This window comes from Ruditapes philippinarum, unplaced genomic scaffold (assembly GCF_026571515.1).
Source record: "Ruditapes philippinarum isolate M1 unplaced genomic scaffold, ASM2657151v2 ctg1205_1_1_1_1, whole genome shotgun sequence".
Classification (NCBI taxonomy): Eukaryota; Metazoa; Mollusca; class Bivalvia; order Venerida; family Veneridae; genus Ruditapes; species Ruditapes philippinarum.
This window is the reverse complement of record NW_026855062.1, coordinates 7,501-16,007: the sequence shown is the minus strand read 5'-3', so window position 1 is coordinate 16,007 and position 8,507 is coordinate 7,501. Positions and strand designations below refer to the sequence as shown.

General features: G+C 35.9%; 1 protein-coding gene across 1 annotated transcript in view; it reads right to left on the bottom strand.

Annotated features, from left to right (window-relative positions):
• Nucleotides 1-8,211: 8,211 nt before the first annotated feature.
• LOC132741991 (venom protease-like) overlaps nt 8,212-8,507 on the bottom strand; it is a 3,048-nt gene continuing 2,752 nt past the window's right edge. Inside the window, exon 3 of the mRNA XM_060730264.1 lies at nt 8,212-8,507. This exon is cut by the window's right edge and continues 840 nt beyond it. The gene's annotated coding sequence lies outside the window, so the exon portion shown is untranslated.

The window sequence follows — 8,507 nt, the reverse complement described above, 5'->3', positions numbered from 1 at the left end:
TTATTATAATTAAAAACTTTATCCAAGATTAAGACGGAATAGCGGAAGTACATTATTTTATACAAACTGAACTGACACGTCAACAGGACAATTTACATAATGACGATAATTAAGATACTATTATTATACTTATAAAAGCTATGGTAGTTGAAATAGAGACAAATTGAACACATAACGAACGAAAAAAAATCCATCTTACATGAAAATGTTTCATGGCCGGTTTGACAGAGCTTGTTCATGGTTCAAGTAACCGTCCAAGCCCCCTAGCAACCTTTATAGCACCGGTTTAAACATAATTCAACAGTTAAACATGAGAATGGTTCAACTTTGTATTTTAAAGCATCTCTTACTTTGAAGTACCAAAAAAAATTAATACGTGTCACCAGCATAGAGCAAGGAATCTTTACACTTAAGTGAAGTCTGACCGGAATCCGAATATACACTCGACCGACTTAGTTACATGTTGTTAGTTAGGTAAGTTAGTTAGTTTGGTTGGTAGGTAGGTAGGTAGATAGATAGGAAGGTAGGTAGGTAGGTAGGTAGGTAGGTCGGTCGGTCGGGTCGGTCGGTCGGTCGGTCGGTCGGTCGGTCGTCGGTCGGTCGGTCGGTCGGTTAGGTTAGTTAGTAGGTTGGAAAGTTAAGTAAGTACATGTAAGTGAGTCAGTAAGTGTGGTGAGTGAAGTGAGTGAGTGACTGAGGGAGGGTAGGGAGGGAGGGAGGGACAGAGGGAGGAGGGAGTCAGTCAGCTAGCAGTCCTCCGCCACCGGTGAGTGAATATGTTTAGCTAGCTAGTTAGTTTAGTTAGTTTGTTTTTAGTTAGTTTAGTTAGTTAAAATAGTTAATTAATCTGTCCGTCAGTTCAATCAGCCAGCCAGCCAGTCAGTGATCTTGAATGAGTGAGTAATATGTTATTAGTTAGTTAATTAATCTGTCCGTCAGTCAATTCAGCCAGCCAGCCAGTCAGTGAGTGATGAGTGAGTGAATATGTTAGTTAGTTAGGTTAGTTAATTATTCTGTCGTTCAGTCAATCAGCCAGCCAGCCAGTCAGTGAGTGAATGAGTGAGTGAATATGTTAGTTAGTTAGTTAATTAGTTAATTAATCTGTCCGTCAGTCAGTCAATCAGCCAGCCAGCCAGTCAGTCAGTGAATGAGTGAGTGAATATGTTAGTTAGTTAGTTAGTTAGTTAATTAATCTGTTCCGTCAGTCCAATCAGCCAGGCCCAGCCAGTCAGTGGAGTGAATGTGGTGGAGGAATATTTAGTTAGTTTTAGTTAATTAGTTAAATTAATCTGCCTTTTAGTCAGTCAATTCAGCCAGCCAGCCAGTCCAGTTCAGTGAATGAAGTAGTGGAATATGTTAGTTAGTTAGTTAGTTAGTCTAATTAATCTGTCGTCAGTCAATCAGCCAGCCGCCAGTTCAGTGACGTGAATGAGGGTGATGTGAATATGTTAGTTAGTTAGTTAGTTAATTAGTTAATTAATCTGTCCGTCAGTCAATCAGCCAGCCAGCCAGTCAGTGAGTGAATGAGTGAGTGAATATGTTAGTTAGTTAGTTAGTTAGTTAATTAATCTGTCCGTCAGTCAATCAGCCAGCCAGCCAGTCAGTGAGTGAATGAGTGAGTGAATATGTTAGTTAGTTAGTTAGTTAATTAATCTGTCCGTCAGTCAATCAGCCAGCCAGCCAGCAGTGAGTGAATATGAGTGATGTGAAATTGTTAGTTACGTTATTAGGGTTAATTTATCTGTCCGTCAGTCAATCAGCCAGGGCCAGCCAGTCATGAGGTGAATGAGTGAGTGAATTGTTAGTTAGTTAGTTAAAGTTAGTTAGTTAAAATCTGTCCGTTCAAGTCAATCAGCCAGCCAGCCAGTCATTGAGTGAATGAGTGAGTGAAATACTGTTACGTTATGTTAGTTTAGTTAGTTTTAATTTATCTGTCCGTTCAGTCAATCAGCCAGCCAGCCAGTCAGTGAGTGACTCGAATGTGAGCGTGATGAATATGGATTAGTTAGTTAGTTAGTCTAGTTTATCTGTCCGTTCGTCCAATCAGCAGCCAGTCCAGTCAGTGAGGTAATGAGTGATGTGAATGATGTTAGGTTTAGTTTATGTTAGTTAATTTGAGTATATTAATCTGTCCGTCAGTCAATTCAGCCAGCACAGCCAGTCAGTGAGTGAATGAGTGAGTGAATATGTTAGTTAGTTAGTTAGTTAGTTAGTTAGTTAGTTAGTTAGTTAGTTAGTTAGTTAGTAAATAAAATTATACAATGTAGTAGGTAGTCATGGTATAAACAAATATAAAAAAAGGATTTCTATATTTGTAAGTACAAAATATAAAAAATTATATTACTGAAAGTATTTTGTACTACGGCGTAAACACACACGAAACATTTTCATAAAGCATTAAATGAAATCCAAGTTCTTGATACAATTTTAGGTTCTCTCAAGAGGTCTCGGTGTGTCAGCATTACCTCAAGTACAAGTAGTAGATGTTGACTTTCGTTCGTTTATGGTCGGAAAACAGTCTCCAAATTAAAAGTACTTTTTGTATCAGATTATCTCACACTTAAGATAATCAAAGCACTAAAATAACTGACGTATACATTGCTTTGATATGTTGTCATTTTTTGTCATCAAGGCCATGTTGATTTAACCTACTAGCCTCTTTATAAATAGGGGTCATCTTCTGGCCACGGTCAACTTTCTAAAAAGTTATTAAAATCAAGGATTATTTCTACCCAAGTTATTAATTGGACAATGAAGAGGTAACGTTCCTACAAACTAGGGCAGTGTATTGCCAGGCAAGTTGCTAGACTATAAGTTTAGTAAAACTGCAGAGCAATACAGAAATCAGTTTGTAAAACACCTATTTATCAACTACAGTATAAAATATTGAAACAGAAATTTTAAGTATTCAGGCTTGTAATCTATACGAAAAATTTGAATCATCCTGCAAGACTTACTAAAGTAATTACCGAATTTAACTACATTCGTTCTATATAGTTTTTCATGTTACAGATATATGTACTTATAGTTCTTTGAAGTGATTACATATGTTATTAACATTCTGATGTGCTATATGCATGGCTAAACTTGATTGTTTATCTTTGATTGATATAATCAAATCTATGATGAAATACTTTATTATGTTCATTATTTAATTATTGTTAGATATAGTCCGCATAAACAACTTTACAACACATTTCAATTCTATTTAACAGAAAGATAACAAGGCTTTTCCATAATTGGGCTGCATGACCTACTTTTTTTACCCTAGACGAACCATTACTCGATTCTAAGCCAGAAAATCAACGAAACAAACCCATTTTGACAATCTTGTATGATATTCGACTGCAAATGTAACCACTAGTGTGTTAAACTTAAGCCACTGATCCCACGGTGGTAAAATAAAAGAAAATTAAATAAATATTCAAGTATAGTTAAATATTGATCTAGCTAGGTTTAATAAGTAATTCCTATTTTAACGATATCTGCATACAAATGTTGGCAAAAACGTCAATATATTGTGTATTTTTTTTCTTTGCATAATCTACAACGTTATTAAAGCAGTACCAAATATTGATAGAAGAAGTTGATTCATTTAAATGATCAAGTGTCATCACAGTGGTGCAGAAAAAATACCGGTTTCCGTTATGCCAGGGGTTGTATATCATTGTTTGTCATTGAGAAGGTCCCATTTCATATTAAAGTTTTAATCGAAAAATTGGGCATCATATATATGATATAATTAAACAATTATAATTTTCAGTGCCACTAATAACTACAAATATAAAAACAAAAGCAGTTATTGCTTTCTCTCGATGTTTACTACTATCGTGCGTTCCCGACCACAGGTCGCGATACTGTCCCGCACAATCCCTTAGTGCTTGATATTATCTCAGATGAAAGAATTCAGAAGTATAATAAACAAGAGGGCCAAGATGGCCCTAGGTCGCTCACCTGACCCATTGAACTCATCCGAACAATTACCTTGACAAGCATTCTGACCCAGTTTCATGACAGGTGAGTCAATATGTGACCACTAGAGTGTTAACAAGGATTGTCCATATTTGAGCAGCGTGATCTAGTTTTTCACCCCAGGTGACCAATATTCAAACTTGACCTATAAATCATCAAAACAAACTTTCAGACCAATTTCCAGGATATTTAGATCAAAACAGTAGCCACTAGAGTGTTAACAAGATTTTTTTATTTTTAGCTCCTGTGACTAGTTTTTCATCCAAAAAAACCCAAGTTCAAAGTTATCCGAGCAATTACCAAGACAAGCATCCTGACCAAGTTTGATGACAAATGAGTAAAAAATGTGTTCACTAAAGTGTTTACAAGGTTAATCCATATTTGTACAGTGTGACCTTGTTTTTGGATCCAGATGACCCATATTTGAATTTGACCTAGACATCATCAAAACAATCTTTCAGACCAATTTCAAGAATATTTGGATCAAAACAGTAGCCACTAGAGTGTTTAATATTTTTTTTCTATTTATAGTTCCTGTGACCTAGTTTTTCATTCAAGATGACCCATGTTCAAAGTCATCTGAGCAATTTCTAAGACAAGCATCCTGACTACGTTTGATGATAATTGAGTCAAAAATGTGACCGCTAGAGTGTTAACAAGGTTTTTCCATATTTGGGCGGTGTGACCTAGTTTTAAACCCCAGGTGACCCATATTCAAATTTGACCTAAAAAACATCAAAAAAAAAACTTTCAGTACAATTTCCAGAATATTTGGATCAAAACAGTAGCCACTAGAGTGTTAACAAATATTTTCTATTTTTAGCTCCTGTGACCGAGTTTTTCATCCGAGATGATTCATATTTGAACTCATCCGAGCAATTACCTAGGTCAGCATCCTGACCAAGTTTGATGATAATTGAGTCGAAAATGTGACCACTAGAGTGTTTACAAGGTTATTCTATTTTTAGCTCCTGTGACCTAGTTTTACATCCGAGCTATTACCTAGACAAGCATCCTGACAAAGTTTGATTGAGGCAAAAATGTGACCGCTAGAGTGTTAACGAACACGTGTGGACGGACGATGGATCACACACGACCGACATTCAACGGTCCTAAAAGCTCTCCCTGAGCTGTGTGAATTTTTTCATTTAAAAGAATGGTGTAGAAGTAGTATAAGTAAAGCAAGTGGCATATTATGTGCTTTATGAAGATTATAACAAAGCACTTGATGGACTCTAACTTATTCAATACAATTAAAAGATTTGACATTAGAATTTTTTCCGTGTTCTTTTATCAATGTACTCAAAACTCCGTGGATCCGGACATATAAGTAATTAATATCACATCAACATTATATTTCGCATGTAACATGGTTACAAGGCAAAGAAACGTAACTATTACAATCATTTATTAATTAAATGAATTACCTCCCTTCCTGTGTAATATTGGACATCGCGGTACATTCATACCAAATTCCATTCCTGATGTTATATGTACTCTTTTTAGCCTGTCCATGGACGGTATTATCAAGTGCAAACTACCGTTCACGCCCAAAACTTTGAAAATGTATACTCTCAATATATTTTTTTTCTCCCGCTCTCTTAAATTAGCAATCCCTATTTGTAATCTGTGGCAGCTTTTCGTTATCTTCGTAAAACAAACTTTAATATCTGTATCCTTACTGTTCAAAAAACCTGAACATATATATGTATCCTTTGTGACTGTTAAATAACATTCCCTACAAAATCCTTTCAAATAAGGCACGAGTACAGCTGTCAGGTTATAGTAGTCACGGATACTTCTTGTATACTGCCACGGGTATCTTTAAGTATAGGGGTACCCACCATGCATGCAAAAAGGACTCGCTTATACCCGAAAGTACTTAACGGCTCGAGAATCAAATGCAGCAAAATGGATGTGGTAAAATAGTTAACGTAATTTAAAAAATGAACGCCTTTCTCTATGAGGATTATAATACTTTTCACCTTCTCCCCTTGCTTGTCTCCCTTGCCTTATACCATTATTGCTTGCCATTCCCTGTCTTATACCATTGTTGCTTGCCGTCCCCTGTCTTATTACATTGTTGCTTGCCCTCCTCTGTCTTATACCATTGTTGCTTGCCCTCCCTTGTCTTATACCATTGGTGCTTGCTCTCCCCTGTTTTAAATCATTATTGCTTGTCCTCATCTGTCTTATACCCTTGTTGCTTGCCGTCCCCTGTCTTATACAATTGTTGTTTGCTCTTCCTCTGTCTTATACCATTGTTGCTTGCCCTCCCTTGTCTTATACCATTATTGTTTGCCCTCCCCTGTCATATACTATTGTTGCTTGCCCTCACCTGTCTTAAACCATTGTTGCTTGTCCTCCCCTGTTTTAAACCATTATTGCTTTCTCTTCCCTGTCTTATACGAATGTTGCTTGCCCTCTCCTGTTTTATACCATTATTGCTTGCTCTTCCCTGTCTTATACCATTGTTGCTTGCTCTTCCCTGTCTTATACCAATGTTGCCTGCCCTCTTATGTCTTATACCATTGCTGCTTGCCATTCCCTGTCTTTTCACCATTGTTGCTTGTCCTCCCCTGTCTAATATCATTGTTGTACATGCTTGCCCCACCCCTGTTTTGTACCATTGTTGCTTGCCCTCCCCTGTTTTATACCATTTAGCTTGCCCTCCCCTATCTTATACCATTGTTGCTTGCCATTCACCTGTCTCATACAACTTTTGCTTCCCTTGTCTTATACCTTTGTTGCTTGCCATCCACCTGTCTATTACCATTGTTGCTTGCCCTCCCCTGTTTTATTCCATTATTGCTTTCCCTCCTCTGTCTTATACCATAACTGCTTGCTCTCCCCTGCCTTATACCTTTGTTGCTTGCCATCCATTGTTTTATACCATTGTTGCTTGCCCTCAACTGTCTTAAACCATTGTTGCATGCCCTCCCTGTCATATACCATTGTTGTTTGCACGACAGTGTTGTTTTGTTTGAGAAAAATTTAGTTCGTTCTATTTGGCATTTGGCTTTTGCTTGTTGGGTGGTTTCTTACTTGAATACTGTATAATCACACATAGCATTTGTTACCTGCTTTTTAAATTAGTCATTTGACAGCTTATCTTTGATATGCAGGCTTTATAATCTCTGATATTTTTTCAAAATTCCATTTTATTTAGTATCGCCGATTGTTTTTTTGTTGTTGTTGTTGTTGTTTGTTTTTTCCACACGAATTCTTTTACTTATACGGCGTTTTTATGGAATGGCACCTAGCATATAAGTACCTCATTAAAGTTCCATGATAACTGTAAGAGTGTTTCTTAATTCAAAATTTCACAGTTACCAATTCTGCTTAAGCCGGTGCTAGCCGGCGTCGATGGTAATTAGCACTTTCCAGACTGAACCAAGCTTGCAACATTTTCAATTTTATCGTATTAGACGTTCTTTAGAGATTATTTTTCTCTCTATTTTAGATACATTTAATATTTTAGCATAAAGAATACAAAATATATTTAACAAACTGTTTTATTTGTACAAACTTTTACTTTTAAAACATAAGTGACAGGCTCAATCAAACCGAGCCTGCAGCATTTTTAATTTTGTCGTTGTGCGCGTTCTTTAGGGATTCAGTTTGTATCTGTTCAATAAATGGAGAATTTGGTAACAAATGTATTATACTTAATACAAATGATAATGCAGTCCAATTATAAAGGGAATATCTCTAATTCACCCAAAACAATATTATTACATGCCACTTTATTTATTAACGCTTAACCCGTACATATTTTGTATGTTAGTTTTTACAGGGCATATCATTAAAGTGTTGAAAAAGGCAAAAACCTCCCTTTATTCACTCTAGCAATTGCTGTATTCAGAGTACCTAAGATTTAACAACAAGTATGACAGTATCGTCAAACAAACGCAACTAAATATTCAGATATTTGATAGCTTTGCTTAGTTTAAAATTTGCTTTCAATGCCCTTTTTCGAACACTGTAAAACAACTCGAGATGAAAATAGCATTCCAAGATATTTATATATTCCAAGTAGGTGCTGGGTTGCAGCTGTAAAAACTATTTCTGGTCCTTCGGGATTATTTATTCTATCACTTTAAGTGTTGAAAATTGAGTACCACTCAACCCGGTGCAAGGGGGCATGAGACAAGATACTATCAAGCTTAATAAATTAAGCTAGATATGATTCACAAATGTTTTAAAGAAATATTGACAATTAAGTAACAAAATCTCATGTGTATTGATACTTACTTATTTATTGTAAAAAGAATTGAAGCAACAAAATATTAATGCAGTAAAACATTGACAAAACGAAACATTGATACAGCAAAACTTTACTACTAAGGATCACTGATACAATGATACATTGATATAACGATACACTGATACAACGAAACATGGGTAAAACGAAACATTGATACAACAAAACATTGATATATCGAAACACTGATAGAACGAAACATGGATAAAACGAAACATTGATACCACTAAAAATTGATAAAATGAAACATTGATATAGTGTAACATTGATA